Raw genomic sequence first — 23,476 nt, forward strand, 5'->3', positions numbered from 1 at the left:
AGCCATGTTTACTACCCAACAGAATAGCAGGGTTCCTCTGAAATATGCACTTCTGGTAAAAACTCATAGGGATGTTTTTACATTCCTATAGAAAAAATATTAGATATGTTAATGCAGTAGTCACAGCTGTATAATTTTAGACTTGCATACAGCTTTTACAGGTAGTATTCAACAGATTAACACAGCCTGAATAGAAAACTATTTTCTTTACAGACATGAAAACTAATTTTCATTATTTTTCTTAGAATTGAAACTCAATGGTGACTATCCACAGTACTACAAGGGAAAAAAGCACTACCACGTTAGGCCACCAATTGAAAAATGCTTGTAGAGAAACTTTATTGCAAAAACACCCAGCCTCTCTGATGGAAGAAAACTAAATTTGTATTAAATTTAACAATTAGTTTAGTTACTTAATATACTTACATTACCTTTGTCTCCTAGAACAGTACCACATCTTTAACAACAACAGAAAAAAGACAATATTAACTCCAATTTAGAATCACAACATCCTTCTCGATATCCCTGAGTTGTGTGCAAATTAATCCCTCCTGAAAAATTACGCTACTATAGGCACGTGCCGTTTGCTCCACAAATAAAATATAACTCTCCTCATGCAGTGGGTGAACACACAGCTAAGACGGCCAAGCTGAGTAAGAAGTTACTTTTTCAGACTGCAGGAGTTGTGGTCACATTCTGCTTAAAGAACTTTTCAGAGGCGATTCACAAGGGAAGTGTAATTGGGCCTCAAAGGACTAAAAAGCAGCTCGAACACCTAAACAGTTAATGGCAACCAAAGCAATGCTGCACAGCGATGAACAGAGGGCTGATTTTGCCTTTCCTCGGCCTCTTGTTTCGGCGGGGTTGACCCCCCTGACCCCTGTCAGCCTGGCGCTGCTCATGAATGCCAAAACTGGCGTTCGCCCGGGGATGGGTCGCAATTACTGTTGGTGGCCGCTTCCAGCATCAATAACTCAATCTGTCTGTCGGCGAGACCCAAGAACTTTTCATTTTAATTAGTCTTTGGAGGCATTTAACATGGAGGCAAATTAGCGGCCGAGCCGGGAGGTGTCCGTCACTTCCAATTTCGGTGGGCGCGGCGGCCGCCCCGACCCCTGGCCTACTTTTCACACATCTCTGACTTCCTCTGCACCAGAGGCAGCCAGGGACGAGCTCCCAGCCGGGGTTGTGCTCCCCAGGCTCCACGGCAGCCCTGGCCTCTGCCAGGATTGCTGCCAGGTTATGGTCAGACAGGCTCAGAAACACGCTTTGTAGGCATCTGGAGCACCAGTGACTTCAAAGTGACCTTCCTGGCCTAGCAGAGGTAAGAGCAATGTGACAGTAGAAATATTCACTCCTTAGTCCTCCCTATACACAAGAAACGGGACCAATTCTGACAGCTGACAAGGAACGTCCTTCTAGCTATAAAACATCAGGCCAGCAACATAAGTCTGTAAGTAATACTGCTTTATTCTGTGTTTCAATGGCAATGAACTTCCAATCCTCGATAAAACATGTGGAAGATGAAAACTGCCAACAGTTTGTATGTAGTAATACAATGAAGACTTTATTTACAGTATTCTATGAAGCAAAAAACCGGTGTGTCCCCCCCCCCCAATAGCCTGTTTAAAGTATATTTAAAAATAATTTCTTGTCCATGCAAGTTCCAGGAAGGAATACACATTCACACGCTTGTACGTTTCAAGAATAGGGGTGTTTTAAACTTTCAGAAAATTGGGGATCTTGCCCCGCAGTTCAGTAAGGTCAGAGGGCACACTGGCACAGGAACATGTATTTGCCATTGTACCACAAAGCATGTTACCAAAAAGTCAAGAAAAAATGGGAAACCACAACATTTTAATGCAACTCACTCCAACTTCATGATGATTTTTGTTCAGTGAGACAAACTAAGGTAGTTTCCAAAATGCTGTCCAAGCCTATGCAAGAAATAATGCTCTCCACTTGAACCAGTATTTTGTACCTGAGTCTTCCTTCCGTCAATATTTCACTTTTCACAGATATATATGTATTAAAGTGTAATTATGTATAAAAACATATATAAAACCACATAATAAAATGAAACAGAGAATAAATTCTGTTATAATTCCCCATTTTAAACCCACTCTAATTTGAGAATGCCTATCAGCATTTAAAAGAATACCTCAAAGATGCAAAGAAAAACTCCTATGCACATATGGCACATATGCACCATCACTTGGCAGACCTTTCTGTTGGTGCTACAGTCAGTGCCAAGTTCCCCCTTAGCCAGGAAGGCCCCATGGCTGGTTGCAAGGCTGGGGCAGACAAGCACTGCTGAGCCCTGCTGCACTGATGGCAACACTTCACTGTAGGGCAGGGGAGCTTAAGCCACCAATTCACAGTACCATGTCCCAGACCTACGTGAACTGCAGTGTGGACACACATCCTATTCTACTGCACATCCCTTGAACCCTTCGTTTGCTTCCTGTAAGTCTCTGAGCTAAACAAGCTAAGACAATTCATTCTCTAATAGTCTATTTTGGTCTTGTGCAGAAACAAAACTGAAAACATTTCATCCTAAAGATCACCTGGCACTCCAATACAGTTATGCAGTTTAACAGCTTAAAAAACTTTCAAAAAATCAGACTAGTGTTTCAGTGCTTCTAACAAATGCCACACCCCAAAAGGACATAATTATGACCTTCATATGAGAAAATCTTTCAATAAAACCAAAACAAATGCCACACCCCAAAAGGACATAATTATGACCTTCATATGAGAAAATCTTTCACTAAAACCAAAACAAATCACACAATATTTAACGGATCCATCTTTAATGGATTTCCATTAAAGACGAAGACTAGCAGCCCTGCTAAGGCACACTATTGAAAGTGAGCAACAGCTGGAATTTCTCCAAAACCTACTTGATATAACAATGTAAAATGACACAACCAAATAACCACTTCAAATGTGTTAAAGCACCAATTAACACCTGGAATGCTACTCTGCCAACAGAATCATGCTGAAGAAATTCAAACCCATAAGCCAATCAGTTGATTTTGAAGTTCCCAATCTCTCTTTTTTCTACTGTAGCCAAGCAGCAGCTTTCAGCTATGACCCATTAAAAAGTAACTTATTCATCAATTGTAACAACCAATTTGTCTGCAATGTATTTTATTATCCTTCTAATAAGAGTTTATTGAAAAAAATGCTTTTGTTATTAAAACTGTGTGTGTTTCTTTCTGAAGTGGAACTTGGCAGTGAATTCACGGCACTATCACAGCAGTCTAGTCCTATGCTCTGTATGATTCCAAATATATGAAGTTGGAAGTGTGCAAGATCTGTCATATGGTCCAAAATGACTCCAAGTTCAGTGGTAACTGTTCTTTAGATGTGGCTATGTAATATTTTTAACAGCATGATCCTCAAACCAAATGAAGCTGTGCTATTCCAAATTTCAATAAAGAATGATATTGCCGAACGCAACAAAGACAGCATTGTAAAAGGGGAATACATGAAAAAATGTCAATCTTGGACTTGACAGTAATTAGAACATACAATCTATTTCAACATTTACAGCAGTATATATAATACCAAGTTAATGTATTTGCCAAAACAAAACTAAAACATATTAAATGTTTCTCCTATGTGTAACCGGGGCAAGAAGTGACTCAGGTAACTGTAAGCATATTACCTCAATCACAAGTAGAGTTTCAAACAGAACTTTGAGTTGGAACAGAATGCCAGAGATAAACTGGACTGTCAGTCTAAGCCAGTGCACGACAACTTTCCTGTTCGATTACAAAAAACCTGATACGGTGCTTCCTTCACCAAGGAAGGCCGAGCCCAAACCACCACAGGTGCCACAAAGAAAATTACAGCTTTGGATGAAGGAAAGAGGGATTGTGAGAATAGCAGAGAATTCACTACAGGGCAGACAAGTATTTTCAAGAACAGAGATTAGCAGTCTAGTTCAAATGACATTCAAGGACCTTGATTCTTGATTCAGCTTGACTGAAGAATACTCACCCTTTTCATTAATGAACTAGGCACAAAAAGCAAAATTTCAATAAACTTTGCTGACAAACATGAACTGTCAGTTCAGCTGAGTGTTGCTTTTATGCAAGAAGATTTGGGATCACATGAAGAACCAAAGTAACAGAAGTGGAATGAAGTACAACTTCATGAAATTGGGAAAGTCATGCATATTGGTAACTCTGAAGAATTTCTGCTTCACATAGACCAAAAGCTTATGCATAGGAGCCAGCTATGTCCAAGGCTCAAGGACACCAACTGATTACAGAACAGACACATCCATGTAATGTTGCTGGGAGAAAGACACAAACACTACTCTAGTATTTCCTAGGGAAATTTCCCAGGGGAAACAGTAAGGCATAAATAGCACAGAGACAATATGATTGATAAATTCAACATATGCCCAGAAGGACTGATCCTTACTACCTCAAGAACAGGAAAGAAAGACATTTGGAGATGTATTGGGTTTGCATGGCCAGGTTTTGGTAGCGACGGGGCTACAGGGGTGGCCTCTGTGAGAAGCTGCTGGAAGCTTCCTTCCCCCATGTCCAGCAGAGCTAATGCCAGATGGGTCCAGGACAGACCTACCAGTGGCCAAGGCTGAGCCCATCAGGAATGACAGTAATGCCTCTGGGATAACATGCTTAGGAAACAGAAAAAAGTTGAGCAGATGAAAATTGAAGCCAGAGAAGAGAGGAGTGAACACATGAACAACTCTGCAGACACCAAGGTCAGTGCAGAAGGAGGGGCAGGAGGTGCTCCACGTGCTGGAGCAGAGATTCCCCACAGGAGCAGGGGAAGGACTCCTCTCCCTGAGCAGCAGCAGAAACAACCTGTGATGAACTGACTGTAATCCCCATTCCCGTCCCCCTGCACTGGTGGGGGGTGGGAGGAGGTAGAACTTGGGAAGAAAGGAGGGGTGGGGGGGAAAGTGTTTTTTAAGATTTATTTTACTTCTCACTCCCCTGCTCTGATTCTGCTAGTAATAAATTTAATTAAGATCCCCACTTTGAGTCTGTTTTGCCTGTGACAGTAATCAGTGACTGATCACTCCTGATCCTTATCTCAACTCATGAACCCTTTGCTATATTTTCGCTTCTCTGTCCAGCTGCAGAGGAGAGTGAAAGAGTGGCTTTAGTGGGTATCTGACATTCAGCCAGGGTCAACCCACTACAGGAAACAAAAAGAAAAGAAAATAATATGATTAAGATAGTTAAAGTTGTTGGAGAAATGATTACACTTTGAAAATATAGCAGGAATTATCACAAGGAAAGACAAGACAGCTATTTAACGTGAAGGAAATTACTCGTTCAACAACAAGTAGGTATGGATTAGCCATTAAAACTTATTTAGATCAGAAATTAGAAGACGATTTCTAACCAATGGTTAGAAGGTTCTAGGGTAGATTTTCAAACTAAATAGAGTTCAAAAAATTAATTAGTCTTTAGTTTAACAAAGAATGTAGCTCATGTAGCTGCAGGTGACAGGCTGGGAGCAGACTCTTACAACTTCATTTTGTTACTCATAATACAAAAAGAACTATAGTTAGCTTTAGTTTATCCGAAGTCAAATAGTAAAATTTAACCAAGCCCATAGCAAGAAAGTGTCAGATTCTGTACTGTATCATTCTGTCAAATACTTGTACAAGCCTACTTTTTAAATGTGTTTCTATTATTATACTGCAGGGCATGCCTACACAAACTGTAGAAAAGTGTCATATTGAAACACTCAAACTACCTACACTTAAGTGCTGTCAAATACGTTAAATTAAAAACAACAAGGTAAATCCACCACCAAAATCTGTCAAGAAATCCTACAGCTGATGGAGAAGTCTGCTGGCTATTGCAAGCTAGTTGGGTACACGGCCATCAAAAAAGCCAACTTCAAATAAGGCCCTGTTTGTTTAGGAACTAATCTGTTCAAGCTCACAGAAATAATTCCATTAAATTGTGGATTGTATTGGAATTACTTAAAACTATTCCCAATTGCATAAATTTAAAAGCCAAGAGATTGTGTAAATTATATCAACATTTTTTCTCCCTCTACAAGTTGCAATGAAGTCTGAAATGTTAAACGAAGCACATCAGTGTATTATATCCTTCTAAAAAGTCTGAAATGAAAAATTGTACCTTAGTTCCCTTTGCAGGACAGTTATAACCATGGGTTTAGAATACATGTATTGCAACATGTTTGATAATTAAAAAAAACACAAAGTCCCTAACAGCTGTTTTCTGCAGCAAGACAGTTCACAGTGTTACAAAAGGACTTATTTCTGGCCAGTGGGAAAAGTCACCAAAATCCACCTTGGATAGTCGCACAGAAGTCTTCTGAAAGAAAGATTTCACATTGCTTGCAAATATCAAATGTGTGTATATTACAGCAGAATTTAGAACCCAAAGTACTAAATTATGATATATCTGTCTGTTTCATAAACAAAGTTGTTAACCATGAAGAAATTAAAGCTGAGCTGCTTTTTACCATGCCCAGCACAATTAGGTAATTGGGGACGCTACTCATTGGACTCCTGAAAGCCCATCTTACTGTTATTCTGGAATTCCAATTAACTAACTGCTACAAAGTTTCTACCATTAAATTAACTGTAATGAAATGCAGCTAAATTGTTTTCCCAGTGCCATGCCGTCAGGAATTCAGACATATCCTAGTCTGTTACAAACATGACACATCCTCTTATTTGAGCATATTTAAATGAGATTTCGCTACACAATTTTTATGCATCTTGAGCCATTTCCCCTTTTTCATCACTTTGGTGATTAGCTGTCTGAGAGCTTCTGCCCTTCAGACAATTGGCAAATGGACACCCATGCTATTTCTATCATAAATGACATCAAATCCTGGTATTCTCCCCAGAAGCTATCATGCTTAAATGTTTTTATCATCTATTTATAATTTTTGTTATTTCCTTACTGTCATACCAGTTAATGCGAACAAGGAGAAAAGTCTCCACATGCAATGCATTCCATCTCTAAATTTAACAAATACAAACAGGGAATCATAACTTAAACCTGTTAAATTTCCTTTGCAAAAACAAACTTACGGAATGCTTTTTACTCACTAAACATAAGCAACAGGAGGAGAACTCATCAAAACTTTCAGAAATTTTTCATGTTACTACTAAAAATGGTCATACTACAGCACCTACAAAACTTATCACACATTTTGGCTCTGAGTTACAATAATTTTATACAAACAATATACCTAGGTTGAGGAAGGGGAAAAGCTGGGCCTCAATCCTGAGTATACATTTGCTCACTTCTTTAGATGTGAAAAATGGACCCTAAAATCATTGCCAGTGCCTTCAAAACTGTAAGTGCTTTAATAGAAAGGGTTTCTAAAGTGCAACATCCCTTTCAGCACTATAAAGACGATTAATGAATGTTTTCACAACCTTACAGTAATTTTTTCATAATTTAAGGACAGTTTTTCATTAATCTATGTCAAAAAAATCCCCAGACCAAAAAATTGACAGGGTGTTTATTATACTTAGATCCCATGATCATGGCTTATTTCTGTTACACCTACAACCTCTGCCCAATCTAGAAGAAGAAATTCACAGCTACTTTTTGTCTCCAAAGCAAAGGTGATTATGCAAATTCTGGAACTCACAAAGAGTTCTCCAGAAACTGGGTTTTTGTTTGGTGGTTAAAGAGCATATTTCTCATTTCATGATGCCTAAGGAAAACAGTCTTTTTTTTTTTTTTTGTCACTGGCCTTAATCAGTAACAAAGCAGGGTAGACGAACTCATGCTTTTTCCGCTATGTCCCAGACATTGGTTTCTCCTACAAGAGAAGGAGGGAGGAACAGAAACCCATCCTTAGGCCAGCCTGCAGCTCCGGCTCCCACACGCTTCCCAATCCCAGTACTTTGCCCACAGGAGGGTAGTGTAAGCTAATTTCCGAGCAGGGGCACGCTGCTAAAATCTACATCTCTCACGCAGAACACTCAGAAAAAGTGGCTGCTATTTAAGACACATCACTTGAATTTCAATTTCGGTACAAAGAAGAAAACAGCAGCGACGAGGCCGAGACAAATTCAATGCGGGGTTTGGGGTTTGCTTTTTTTAACATGAGAGGAAAAAAAAAAGAAAAAGAAAAAAAAAAAAGACTGCGAACTACTTCTCTCTCTCTTCCCCTCACTCCCACCCTTAATTCTTGTTTTCTAGGTAGGGAGATTTTTCCAAGCCTCCTGGCCGGCCGCCAGCCCCACGAAGGGAGCGGGAGGCGCTCCCCCCGCGGCCCCTCCCGGCAGCCCAAGGCGCCCGGCCTGACATGCTTTTCAAGGCGTGCTAGACTGCAGCGCAGACTTTCTGGCTCCACTTCCATTGTTTGCACGGCTGCTTTGCTCCTTATCCAGAGCGCGGATTAGCATAAGAATACTGTCTTCCCCCTCTGCAAGCCAGCTCCCCTCCAGAAGACCTCCACCCCTTTAAGAATAAACATGCGGTTGGGTTTCTTTTTTTTTTTTTTTTTTATTTTCTCTTTAAATTCTCTTTTCCTATTCAAGGCTTGTAGAAACCAATAAAATAAATAGAACCTTAAACAAGCAAGGCTGACAAGGCTCAGAAATACCCGATTGCATAGATTAGTAATTACCAAGGTCAAAAGAGTCAACCTGATAATGCTATTCACGGAGCCCTCACTCCTCACACTCACGTTGTGGGCATGAAAGTTACTAAAGGAAATATTTATTATCAGCTCTGTTTGGAAAGTAAGTTTAGGAAGGAGTAACAGAAAGGAGACCTTAATTCCCTTCGTCGTTTTTTTTTCTTATTTACACATGGAAGATGGAGTTTCAATTTATTAAGAACTGACAGGAAACATTACTTACGAAGACAATCCTCAGCCAAAAATACAAACCAACCCTTCCAAACAGAGTAGCGATGCCTTACACAGGGGAATCACTGCTGCCTTCTTACAAATCTGCAAACCCTTTCCCTCTGGTATCTGACAAAGGGACTATGGTGTCCCTTTTAGAGCAAGTGACATGTGATCTGGTATTAAAAAAGGCCAACAGAAGAGCATTTCACAAGAAGCAAACTGTTTGCCCTCACAATGCTTAAAACTGTCAACATGGACATATTTTTTCGTTCTGCTACCCAGAAGATAACTGCTGTCCAAATTAATTCATACATCACTTCATGAGCAAGATAAAAACACACTTGCAAATACTGCTTCATAAGCAAGCCACATAATTTTTAAATCATCAAATTCAGCACTCCCCATTGCAACAGGCAAGAGACAAGCTTTCTCTTAACAGTATTTGCTCGATACAAACAGCAGAGACAAGACTGGCAAGTTCAACATTATGATGATCTGCTAACACAAAATGCTGCTTGGCAAGGTGAGCCTTAATCCTCATTTTCCTCACCTGCTTGCCATGCCCACAGAAGCACTGTACTGTGCTGAGAGGAGAAACTCCCTGTCTAGCTGTTCCCATGAACCACTGCAAATAATACACAGATATTCTCAAAAGAGTGGTCTCCATCAGTTTTCCAAAGAGGCATTTTAATAGCTGGATAGGATAAACAAATGAAACAGTAGATGCTGCTCCTTTACACTCCCCTAAAACACTGATGTGGCAGGAGAAAATGATTTTTTAAGTGTTCATACTACAGAAACAAAATTTTAGATCAATGTGATTTGCAAATTACATTTAACTGATAAGTTTGTTCTTCATGTTTGTTATATTGCCCTTATAACTTAAAATTTCAACCTCTCTTATTCTTTCAAATTTTAATGAATAGCTTGGTGGCTCTTCTGTCATCTGTGAGCCTTGACACTCACCCTAAAAACTCATGTTGGGATGTTTTTATGAGATTACAAGCTTCAGGCACAAAACACAAGGAGGTTATCACCATCACAGCAAGAGCAAAGGAAGTGAGCAAGTATTGTCAGTGGCAAGTCCAGGAGAGCCTAAACTAGAATCAATGGCAGTTTAAATTAATATGCTGGGCTCTGAACAGCTGTGGCTGATGAGCTGCCACTTGCTGATACTGCCACAGAGGCACTGACCTCCAGGAAAAGAGCAAGGTGGACAGCTGGGGGTATTAACCTCACAAACTGTCTCACTAGGAACTCCCAGAGCTTACAAGGAGAAGCCTGACACATACAAGTAAGTTAGCAAAGCTTTCAAGGCCCAATAAAACAAGAAAAGAAAAGAAGGGGGGGAAAAAGGAAAAAATAATAAACGCCAAAATCCATCTGAGAGCAAATACCTTGTAATTACAACATTAATTATCTTACTTAGAACCTGCAAAGTATTCAGATATTTTCAGTATCTGAATTAGACAAATGCTAATGTGTAAAGCATGACATGCTCACATACAGAGTTATCTTACAGATACTGCAGATATTAAATTAGATTGCTATATTAAGAAAGTGTTTCCGCAGTACAAATACAAAATTAATTCTATGCTGCGTTCAGTCTCTGTTTGTATCTGCAATATTTAATTTTCAATATGAAATATAGAAGAAAGTATTATTGCTCTGAGAAATATTTCCAGGACTCGAGATGTATGTGTTTGAGCTTTATCTTACCCTGTTAGTATTCTGCAAGTTTTGCCGAGATGAGAACCGATTTTAATGCAAATCGAAGTTAAACTCTCAGTGCACTGTAGATCTGCTGGGTTAAATAACTACAGAAACAACATGGTATGCACATGCACACAAACTACACCTCAAGTTTAAACAATGTACTTTCATCAAATATAGCTTCAAAGACATTTCTAAATCCAAACACAGTGATCTTTCAATAAGTAGACAAGAGTTCAAAGGTAATGTTTACCTCAACAGTTATAGTCCCCTATTTCCCTGCACCCAAGTGCTAAAGGAATACTATTAATTTCTTTTCACACACAATTTAAAAGCAAACATGAGCTTTCTGGTCAATGAGATTAAAATATTTAGATTTCAATAGTTTTATTAGGTGGTTATTTGTATTCAAGCAATTATACCACTTCTCTCAGTGCAAAAAGGTTATTTTAAACACACTAAAACGTTTTTCAACACCTGTTGCACAGTAGAGCAAAGGATAGCAGGACATCAACATGTAGCATAGCAGTTTTGTTTTGTTTTATTGGTTTGTAGATTATATGAACTTCACATTCAGCTAAAAAAATCCTCATTTTTTTCCATTCAGATCTTTGCTTTTCTCTCCATATTGTAAGAACTAAAGAAACTAAGAAAGTACAGAGATTATATGATATATCCCTTCTCATATGAATTTCACTTGGTTTCCTAATTTTCTATTTGATCCTTTGGCATATGTCTTAAACTGCCCAGACTCACTACTATAGGAATGACCCGAACACTATTTTTATGGCAAATATTTCTCCCATTCCCCATCATCCTCAAACTTGAAGGTATCTCCTCTGATGTTTTAACAGTTCCTTGAGCTAAAAATCTTAAAAGTAAATCCATCTGTTTCCTAAGTCACCTCTTTGTTAACTTTGACAATTCAATTATTCCTCAGTCATTCAAGATCACATTCTTACAACTGTCTCATTCTGCCTTTTCTTATGTTACTTCTGTCAAGCCTGTTATTCCATCTAAGAGTAATTTATTCCTTCCACATCTCCACTATTCAAACATTCTTTCTTTCAGGATTCTTTAACTTACATTAATCACCTCCGATAGGATGCAATTAAGGATGATCCAAATTAAATCTGTGAAGGAAAAATTGAGGTTGCAGGAAAACCACAGGTTCCATAATGGGAAGGAATTTTTTTGCTAGCTGAGGAGAATACAGAATGATTTTTGGCAGAGAAAGGGAAAAAAAAAAAAAAAAAAAGGCATCATTATTGAACCTTCTCTGCCAAAGGGTGTATAGTATCTTGTAATACCAATTCTTTATCACATCCTGAGTATTGTCCATTCCTCTTCTTTCTTTGAGATTTTTCACACATTTGGCTTAAGGACTGTACTGAAACAAAAGCAGCAGATGAAATACTGCAGTAGTATATTGGGTTTGTGTGCCAGATTTTGGTAGCAGGGGGGCTACAGGGGTGGGTTCTGTGAGAAGCTGCCAGAAGCTCCCCCCATGTCCTGTAGAGCCAGTGCCAGCTGGTTCCAAGATGGACCTACCTCTGGCCAAGACTGGGCCAATCAGGAATGACAGTAACACCTCCGTGACAACACATTTAAGAAAGAAAAAAAAGTTATTGTGCAGATGTAATTGCAGCCAGGGAAGAGAGGAGTGAGAATATGTGGGAAGAACAACTATGGAGACACCAAGGTTGGTGCAGAAGGAGGGGCAGGAGGTGCTCCAGGCACCAGAGCTGAGGTTCCCCTGCAGCCCGTGTGCAGCCTGTGGTGAGGCAGCTGTGCCTCTGCACCCCATGGAAGTCCACAGGGATGCAGAGATCCACCTGCAGCCCATGGAGGAGCCCACAGAGCAGGTGAAAGCCTTTTCAAACTGGATTCTGAATCCACCCAACTGACAAACAACAGCAAGAGTAGCCATTCTCGCTGGTTCAAGACTTCCAAAAGATCTTTTCTTCCCAGTCAGAGGACTGGTGAGTGTGCTTTCTTTCCATCAAACTGTATGCCTACATAAGGATTCAGCTATTTCTCAGGCTCTGGCTGAGTAAGAGGCAGGGAAGGGGGAAAAAGTACCATCTACTAGTGTAGAGAGACAATAAAAACACCCAGAACCATCAATGCTATTTTTAAAGACCAATAAAACAAACTTTTTCCCCCCTCCATTAAAAAAGTCTCAGTAATTCACAGATCGGCAATATCACCAAACAACAAATTTACTGAGGGGAAACTGAGTAGATTGCAAGTGTAGATTTTTCAGATTCTGTAACAATTCAAAGTGCACAGAACTCCAAGACACCTGTATAAATATCCCTCTTCTCATACACTGCCATCTCAAAGACCTCCTCTGCACAGGCAGACCCCTTGATCATTTTACTTTCATTCCACTGAAACTGGACTGTTTCTGTGAACTATTTCATATGCTTTACCTGACAACTGGAACAAATAATTCCTTTTCAAACACCAGCAGCTTGAAGAAACATGTTTGAATGAGAACAGGAATTTCAGATCTCAGAACAACAAAAAGCACTTGAAGCACGGTCAAGTGTAGCCATTTGAGAACCCTTCCACAGATCTTCACTGTGGAAATTCTCCTATCAATGGGACTATGACCCCTCTAGCATCACTCTTAATAGATTCAAATTTTCTGTAGCTAACTGCAAACATTTAAAATCTGTGCACAAGATGCCCTGTCTATATCAAAACCCTGGCAGAAAAACCTCCTCACTACCGTAAGCAAGCCACAGCTTCTAGGAAATTCATATTAAAAATCATGACTATGAGACTTCTGTTTTCTTCAAAAGTTATGTATATATAACACACACAAATGCAGGAATATGCATAATTTTTTTCGCATGCAATTTGTGTATTTGATCATCCACATCCAGATTATTCTTTTTTTAATACATGCTAAAGAACACCTTGTTCTTCAGTTTTATTAGTAAATACAACTAAAGTGTTACTACTTTTTGGCTTATAGCTGCCTCACCTGTCTTTTTTGTTTCTTTTTCAAGCCATTCCACTGTGAAATCAGCATATTCTTACTCTGCTTACTAATTTTCTAAACAACTTCTGCTTAGTTTTAACTACAACCAGCAAACTTACTAACAGCCTAAGACATGGTGCACACACCTAAGCTTTGTGCACTTGCATACAGTAGTTGAAGCAGTGGTTTACATCTGTTCTTCCCTATACCTATAAAGCACACCATTTCAATATCTGGATTATGTTACAGAAATAGCTACTGCTTTTATCACATCAAGTCAGTGAGTGACAAAGCAGATGGAAGAAAAAAAAATCCCTTTTTTATATTAACCTGTAATGTTAAGAAGTTATCTTTCATTCTGAGTATTAACAGATTTCTCTTTTTTTCCAAAAGTGGTAAAATATTTAAATTGTCATATGACTAACCAGTTAATTAAAATTTACTTCCCAATTACTTTTCATCATAGGTACTTGAGCAAAGTAACAGAACTTAATACTTTAGTTTTAACAGATTCAAATTCTTACTCAAGATCCTGCAATTCCTGTACTGTGCTGTAAGCCCAAAACATACATATTTTAAGGACATGATAAAAGTATTTCTTCTTTACCTAGACTTGGCTATGGTACACAGTTAATTCTTTTCAAGGACAGTAAGAAAATTAGCAAGTTTCTATTACTTCTAATGCTTTTATAAACATTAAGAATATTATAAAAAGACCCTTTATCTAAATCAATCTTATATTTTGGCAAGTTCACAAGTAGCTGTTTATTATTTTAAATTACATTGATTTTAATGAAATTCTGTATTAACTACAACACTTTACAAACAGTTCACCTAACATTTCATGAAACTTCTTGTAACATCATAACCTTGGAACCTCTGGAGAAGGACATTCTTGACTTTTAAACCTAGCTCAGAGGAACCTACTCCATAACCCACTACTTAAAATTGCTTCAAACCAGCACCATTTAGAAAGGAACCTTTACCTGTTTGGTTTTACCTCAAGGAAAAAAAAAGGGAATGAAAAAAAGAAAAGAAAACAATAACAATTCAGGTATTAATGTGTAGTAAAACCCCCACATTTTACCATTCTTAATCTAAACAATAAATTAAAAAAAAATAAGTAAAACAGGAAACCTTGTATGTTTCTAATTACACATTCATGTTACAAAAACCTGGTAGCAAAACACATTTCTATCAATAGAAACATCTTCAGACTGTACTGTGAATGCACTCCCTGTACACTTTTCTCACTATAAGATCTTAAATTAGTTCTCTATCCTACCCCATAAAATTCCCATCCTCAGATACAGAAATAAGATACAAAATTTAGCCTCCTCTTACTACACAGGAACTTTTCTAGATTTCTTTGAAATAATTTGCCCATTATACTTTCAGCAGGAGCTCCTGAGTCAAATGGAGCCAACACAAAAATGAAGAGATTCTCAGACAGCTTAATCTGACCTTCCTGAGCCTGACATTCTTGGCCTAGCAATAGGGAAGGTTCTTGGTTTATGCAGTCTGAGATCAGGATGGTCACACTATTGGAACAACCTAAGGTAAGTCAGGGTAAATGGAAGAAAGGAAAGCCTGTTAGGAGGACACCAAAGTGCCAGCAAAATGTGTGACAGCACACTGCAGAACAGAGCAGCTCCAGAGTGGAACCACTGGCACTTCCTGTTTTGATCAAATGATTCACAACATGGACTTCTGGTTACTCCACTCCTGGAAAATGCTTTGAGCCCACTGACCTGCATTTCCCATTTGTGGTTTGAGCCTGAAGTGGCTCAGCCTGTTTGTTATGGAATTAACTCCTAACAAATAGTTTGCCACCAAGGAAATTCAATAGCAGCTAACTCAACCTTACCCAATAATTGTTTCCTAACTGAACAGAGATCTTAGGCAGTCTTGATGATTAATAAGAAAATCATTGCAGGAACACCTTCTTGTCACTGGCACCCTTCATTCTGAAACACCTGGCACATGTTCCTGGTTACTGAACAAGCTCCATCACATGAGAAAAGATGGTTCTACCACCACTGGTTGGGGAGCAGACAAAGATGACAACTCTATGGACACTAGAAGCTGAAAAGTAGGAAGTTATTCCTAGTCAACTAATGTTATTGGTTCAGCAGTTGTACATTAGAGGTCTTTAATCTCTTCTAATTCACGCCTTGCTGGAGGCAAGTCAAACTAAGGGAGTATTTTACATTTTAATGGGTGGTGGTGGGAAGTCATCCAAGTCCAGTTTTCAACATCCCAAAGAAAACAAAGTAATCATATGACCAAAGCGACAACACTACACAGGACACCAGTTCCAGAAGGGAATTAAGCACACACAGCCCTCCTGATCAAGTATAATATACTAGTCTGAATTTCTCCAGTTGCACTGCACTAGAATTGCTTGCACAAACTCAGAGGTGCACCTGAAAGACAGACCTATTTACACTACTATGTAAGATGTAAGAACATTTTACGCTGTCTCAAAAAAAATAGAGTAGAATTAGCAAAAGAACAATAAAGGGCTGTATTCCAGAGATTCCCTATTACAGAAAGATAAAATAAACCATCTTGAGAGCTATCAGAGAAACAGATGATACCCTTCATCAAACCTTTACATGGATGAGACAACCAAAGAGATTTCATCTCTATTTCTCTCTGTAAACCAACTAGGAACTAACAAATAAATTATCAAGCAGCAGTTTTAGATGCAAACAGGACACCTTTTGTATATAACAAATATTTAAAACTAAAACACTCGCTTTCACTGGTTTTTGTGGGTGTCCAAAGTCATAAATGGGCTTAAAGATATACATAAAGCAGGTCAGGCTATGAAATACAATACTGCTGATCTCTCACTCAGGAAGCACATGAAGTGTCTGATCAACACCTGGGACAATGTACTCTGTTCACATCTGGTGTTTACAGCATTTTCCTCTTTTGGCCTTGATGATGTTATTTTTCATGTTTTGTCTTTGCCCCCTTGCTACTGAAATTCAAGCATAAAAGGTATGAAAACAAGAGGCAGTGCACAGGAGCAGAAATGATTAGCAACAGGACTTGCTTTAATTTGGTTCTGATAAGCTCCTTCTTCTTGCCATTTGTGTGTTTGTGGACTTACAAGCCCATAATCCCTAGTAAAAAGACAACCAACTATGTCAAGATAGGGAAATTCCATGGTGGGAGTAGTGTTGCCAGTCTATTTTTTTGCCAGATCAGCTATTTACATACAGGGAAAGCATAAAACAACCTCCCTCCCTCATCTGTTGCTAATACTACTACTCTTTAAAAGGACAATGGATCAGAAGGCAAAAAAAGTTAACTTGTGAGGTGGTTGGGTGGGTGTGTTTTGTGTTTCCCTTTCTAAAACACCAGTGCATCCAGAGTTTTCAACCCAACTGCATATACTCATGCCCTGCCCCTTGACACTGTAAAGCCCCTGTCCAGTCATATCAGGAAAACAATAAACTAAAATAAACTAATAATCAACTAAAGTTTTAGTAACGTTGATCACCAGACAGATTGTACCAAATAAAATTTGTCTGATACCGTAACTTTTTCCAATGTGTCTCTGTACAACAGATGTCTCCACAGTTGATGCTGATTAGTCTTTATTCATGACTGAAAGGTGGACAGAGATTAGATCAAACAGCTGTTTCAATACGGTATTAAAGACCGCCACTAGTGTACAAAAACGTGGCTCAGAATTTTTTTATAAGATATGGTGGCTGCTTATCATATGCTTTTTATCCCTGAAATTCTTGAAATAAAATTTTGCATGTGTTAACCTTACCTCACAATTAGGAAACTGAATGAAACTGTATTGTACTTCAAGCTTCCTCCAGACTGTTTTCATCTGTACTTCCACTTCATTAGTTCAAAGGTGATATTATGGAAATGCATATTTCTATTGATCTGCAAAACACAAAGAAAATTTGATGAGAGAGATATCTGAAGAAATTGTGTTGACAGTTTATGGTGTATAATGTGAGCTGCACATTGCAGATACTCATATCTGGAATTACAGACACCTCCTGCAAATTATGAGCTGCTCCCAGCTAGACAAAAATTTCTTAAGACTCATGCATTTCCAAAAGCTGCACAGTTGCAGTATATTTGTAAAATACTGACAAGAAAAACAATTTTAAAAAAAATTTATTTATACTATATCATTAATCACTCATCTATTAAAAAGATTCTAACAAAAACATTTCTAGCCTTTAGATTAAATACACATTTGTCTTGGTTGAATGGTGATGTCAGGGAGGAAGGGCGCTAAAAATCTCTGTAGAAAGTTTCATACGAAAATAAACCTTTCTAGTCTCTCCTAATAACTCTTGGGTTCATGTGGTCTATACCAGCCAGATTTGCAAGATATCAGGTTTCCAGTTTTTATTTTCTCTTTTAAAAAGTCAGTGACTAGAGAAAGGACATATTGTCAGTGACACCAACAGAAAAAACAAACAATGCACAAGTCAATCTTTATTAAACACCAGAGAGTCTGTAGGACTGCAGCTTCACACCACAAATCCACTGGTGTCACCCCCTTAGTTCCAGGACACAAGAAACTGCAAAATACTGAGAAGCAATCAATAGGTTTACTGCAGTTGCACACAGGCACAATTACTCCTGGGAAGAAAAAAGCAAAGATCTGGACAAAATTGGTAATAAGGTGGGTTTGATTTTTCATTAGTGTTTTTAACGGGTGTACATCCAAGCATCAGAGGAAAGCACGGCACAGGCTCTTACCCAGCACTGTCAACAACTGTGAGCCTTGCCTGCCTGGTGTCCAGTCCCAAGGCTTTCAGATGGACTGTGGAGAGCTAAGAGGGGCTTATCAGCTTTGTTAGTTTGATTCCACGATGAGCAGATGCCAACTATTGTCAACCATTCCCATTTTATCACTGTCACAATTTTTAAATGTTTCCATCATCCAAAGCTTTCAAGAAGATCCTACAAGAAGTTTATCATTTAGAAGTCCCAGTCTTATGACTGTGATCTTAACCTTGAAAATAACACAAAGGCTTAAACACCACTAATCTGGCTATACTGTTAAAAAACACACGATCAGTCTTACAGTGTAGAGATGTAATGACTTAAGTTTTGAATACCAAGGCCAACAGTATGGGTACAGATGGACAAATCACGTGCCTGCGTGATTTCCAGCAGAAGGAGAGTTTCAGCATCCACTCTCCTCCTCTCTTCCTTTCTAAGCAGCATAAAGACCTTTACCATTACAAGAAGGTCAGAATACTTCTGTCTCCATGTCCATTTATAAGCACAGTTCCTCACACACTGAGGTTTAATAGTCTTGGTAATAAATAATAAATTTGTGCTCAATGGTAATCCGAAACCACCCTGAATATCAGATAGCACCAATTCTTAAACACAACTGTCTCCTCTGAGCAGACAGGCTGACACTTGACTTTTTTCTTCCACGGTAAAACTGAAAAAAACATTCCGGCCATGAAATATTGTTTGTGGAAATTGTCTTCCCTTTTTTAAAGTAAGTAAAGAATCTGTAAAATATATCCATCTCTTCTCCTCTCTCTAACCTAGGAATCTTCTGTTGGACTCCAAAAGAACAACAGACAGAAAAAACAGTGGTGTGCTTTCTGTTTTTACACCTCCAATCTCCCTGTATCCAGTATCTGATTTATACGAAGTCCGCTTCGCATTATTTAAAAAGGCCGCTTTACAAAGTAAAGACATTTCTGAACACTGCTGCTCAGGTTTGTTTTGTTTTTAAAACCATGTCCTCCTAATAGTTTTCCAAACTCTCAAACTGATGAAGTAACTGTTCTCAATTCTGTAAGCATTCCCTGCCTCTCCCGACCCCAATCCCACGTATCGGATATCCAAGCTCTCTTACCAAACAAAACTATTTTGGTGAACTTCCTGATCTGCACGACTCTAGGTATGTCTACATTAGCATTTAATTCAAATCAGGACTGCACCATCTCCCAAACAACCCTACTTTCCTTGCTTTGCTTTACATTGCAAAGCAGCCATCAAGTAAATGAACCAGATTTCTGTTGAATAAAATTAGATCACAGAATGAGCTTCAGGTGTACATTGTACACGCTCCAACCACCAACAGGAATTCAGCCACAGAATCGGACCAGGACCAGCCTGAAATAAAACTCTCACCACCTGCAGAGTGTGGATGCCAGGTTCTCAGCACCTGACAAATCTGATCCTATTACACCTCACTGCTTGGGAATGTGGACACAGACTCTTTTATGACTTACAGAATTTGTGTGTCAGTTCCAAACTCATCTCTCCCTTTTTTAAAAGGGAAACTACAAAATCTCTGTCAGAAATGGGACAAGAGTTAATGATAATTATTAAATTATGTGAGAGACCTCACTGTGTTACTATTTCTTCCACTTCTTCATCAGCATGAAATGCTACTTGAGAACATATTTAATTTTATAAAAATCAGTTTACTTAAATAATTATTTTTATACGGTTATCCAAACTGCTTAATTATTAATATATAATTTTCAGAATGTTTAGTGCCATTCTCAATGGCATTTTCCAGACAAGTGCTACCAAGAACAAAATAAAACAAGTGAATTAATTATTTGCACAACTCTAACTTTATCAGAACTTCATATACTACAACAACCATAAGAGGCACAAATTCAAAAGTAAAGCCTCACACTGCTTGTCACTAGTAACATATTAAATCCACAAATATATCTACAAATTTTTTTCAGTGCTAAGATGAAATCTGAGATCCTCATATACTATTAACTGAAAAACATCAGCACTCAGTCTGGGAAAAGAATAACCTCAACTGTATGAATACAGTAGCTACCTAGCTAACTCAGAAAAATGTAGATTTTCTGCCACTGGCAGTCCCAGGGAACTGCCAGAATATGTAAACTGGGTTCATTTAAACCTCATTCAGGAGGGAGGGGGTTGGAGAGGTACAGGTGGTCACCCTGCTAACACAGAGTGCAGGAACCAACAGCTCTAAGTAGGACAGACAGACAGACAGACAGCAGGGACTCGCAATGGCAAAGCTCCAGTCAGACTGACTCACTTTGAAGAGAAAACTCTACTCAGGCTGTGGGTTCCTTTTTTCTTGTCTTGCCACTTATCTCTAGTTACTACTTCCCTTCTCGGTAGTTCCAGTTTCTTCAGTTCCAGGGCCACATTCAACTCATTCCTTCACCTGTCTCTTCTTTTGATGCCAAAAACTTTCCAGGCACTTCACTTTCTGTTCCTCTGATTCATTCCCACCTTGTCCCAACTGCCTCACCAGTTTTTAGCTGAATGACTTTATTCATCTTAAATTATCTCTTTCTCACAAAGGACTATGCTACCTGTCAAATACAGCAGGTATTGAAGGAACATAAGTTTGGAAAGTAACTTTAATCAAACTAACATAACAGTTAAAGTGATTCAACAGCGATTAAGTATCTGATCATAGAAGGACTCATCTGTACAGATCACGGGTTAAATACTTGACCATTCACTCCAGCTTCCAGTTACTTCTTTCCTGCTCTTTCACTTTGTCATGGTTTGAGATAGCCCAAATTCCAATTCCCTAGCTCCATCCCCCCTCCCACATCTCAACCCAATGTGAGATGGGTTTTTTTCCAGACAAAACACAACCAGACTCAGAATGGGGAAAGGGAATATATTACAATGACTATACAAATAAATACTACAATACATTATACACACGACTACAACTATCTCTACCATGACATAAGTATTTACAATGGATCAGATCTCTTCTCCCCTCCAAATAAAAGTCCAGGAGGGAAAGAAGGACAGATCCCTTCCAGTCTCTTAGGGCAGCAGCTTCTTCAGAGTAGCAGTCACTAAGCAGCAGCATCTTCTAAGGCAGCAGGCTCTCTCTGTCTCTTCTGTTTCTTGTAGCAGCTGATAGCTGGATCTCTGCCAGCACACACGAGGGGGTATCCCCCTCGGCCACTCGTCTCTCCAAACGAGTGGTCTTCCGTGGGCTTCGTCACCCCAGACAAGGTCGTATCACCACGTCATATCACGAAGCACAGGGGGTCTTCGTGACGGTCTGGTATCTTCAGGAGATTCAAGCTCCTTGCAGGGCCTCTGTGCCCTGTCTCAGGCTGCGAGCTTCTTTGTAGCTTGCAGCAAGGGAGGGCCTCAAGGCCAACCTCCCACACCGTCCTGGCTGAGCTCTCAGGACGTCCGAGCTTCTCAGCTCCTCTCTGCAGTGCATGTTGCACTTCAAGGCTCTTTCAAGTAAGAGTCTATCAACTTCCTCCTTCCAGGAGGTCTCAAAGGAGTTTTGGGGGGTCTGGTATCAGTTCTTACCCCCAAGAACTCTGTAGAACTCAGCTGCTGACTCTCCTTCCCTCAGGTCTCCTTCCAGGAGTCCCTTCTCTGGTGCTGCATGTCTTTGTTGCTTCTTCGGTTCAGTTCTGGCTGCTGCTTTCTCCGGCCACTGCCACGGCCACTGCCCACGATGGAGAAAACATCTCCCAGTATAACTATAGGCACCTAGCCCAGCATTATGCTGTTCCAGGTCCCCACAGGCCCCAGCTGGGGCTGGGGGCCGAAGCCCCCCCCTGTGGGGCTCAGAGCCCCTTCCTCGTGGCTCACAACATGGCCACCTTCTTCTAACCTCAAACTACAACTCTTCTCTTCCGGTCTGGTTGTGATATGTTTACATTTTTTGCAGGAGCGCTCATTGGACAGAAATTCAAAACTTCCAGGGGTTTCCACCCCTTGGGGTCTACCACTTTTCTTATCCTCTGGGGGAAAACGAAGTCCAAACCACTACACACTTCCTCCAGCCATCAGCATATCACTTCTGCAGGGCAGCTGTTCAGCTAATCATACCTTTACTCCAATTTATGAAACAGAACTTGTTTTAAAGGTTCTGTAAGTTCAGACCACGGCACAGACATGGCCTAGGGTGATATGAGACAAACAGTTAAATAAAAAAAAAAACCAAAACCAAAAACAACCCAGGGGCAATAACCTTCAGCATCTGAGACTTGGGGTGGGAGCAAAGGGGAAAAGGAGAAAAGCATGTGGTGCTCTCAACATGTCTCTATGTGCAGTGTCAGAGTTTGAGGCAGCTGAGGGCTCTGTTAACCAGAGATGGGAGAGGTTTCAGAAGCAAAGTTAATCTTTTTCAGGTAAACTAAAGTCCTGAACAATAGGCTTTCTGTTAGAAATCTGTGCACAATGAAAATACACTGCAGGCCCATATGGCAGCCTGGAAGATGCTTCAGTTAACAGTTAACAGCCTCATGAATGCTACTGAAAAACTTAGCCAGAGTTGCTGTAACCCAGAGAGAGTTTGAAAATGTGAGTGTATTGCTTTTACAGGACTATTGCAGCTGTGAAATATGAATTTTGTAAAGGGAAAGCAGCCATAATCAAATTTCCAAATCCTACTTCAAAGTTCATATCCAAAGATAGGAATTCATTAAGGAAACCCTTTTCAACAAATTTCCATGTGAGAAAAACCTCCACAGCACACCAGGAAAAGCAAATGTCACACCACCTGAGCAAGTCTGAGGCTGGGTGGGTTTGTCTGTGGAACAGAAGGTATATGAGCAAGAACATCTCATTGAACAGAGATCCCTTCCAAATCCAGTGAAATAAAATGAACTGGCTGAACAAGCACATCACTTTCCAGTCTCTGGACACCACGTTTTCCAGGTAGCAAGAGGGGAAATAAGAGCATGAGATATGGTTAAGGAACATTTATGCAATCTTTGAAGCAACAAAATTGTTCAAAATCACTTAAGTAAAAACACACCTACATGAAAGCTAACTTTTAAAATTAATTTTATGCCTGCATTCCTTTGAGTTTTAATAAACAATCATTAAGTTAGTCTTGCAAGGTATTAAAAATGCAAAGAATTATATAACATTCAAGCACTGCATGCCAGATAATTCTTCACATCG

At 39.4% G+C, this 23,476-nt stretch overlaps 1 protein-coding gene across 2 annotated transcripts in view; it reads right to left on the reverse strand.

The window, feature by feature from the left end:
• Positions 1-23,476, reverse strand: part of BMPR1A (bone morphogenetic protein receptor type 1A) — a 79,839-nt gene that overhangs the window by 23,338 nt on the left and 33,025 nt on the right. The window contains exons 1-2 of one of the 2 annotated variants that reach the window (XM_032694702.1): positions 20,607-20,889; positions 17,349-17,470 (exon numbers count right to left, since the gene is read on the reverse strand). The gene's annotated coding sequence lies outside the window, so the exon portion shown is untranslated. Of the gene's footprint in view, positions 1-17,348; positions 17,471-20,606; positions 20,890-23,476 lie in introns of those variants that run through there. The other variant, XM_032694701.1, reaches the window with a different exon arrangement.

This window comes from Chiroxiphia lanceolata, chromosome 8, assembly GCF_009829145.1.
Source record: "Chiroxiphia lanceolata isolate bChiLan1 chromosome 8, bChiLan1.pri, whole genome shotgun sequence".
NCBI lineage: Eukaryota > Metazoa > Chordata > Aves > Passeriformes > Pipridae > Chiroxiphia > Chiroxiphia lanceolata.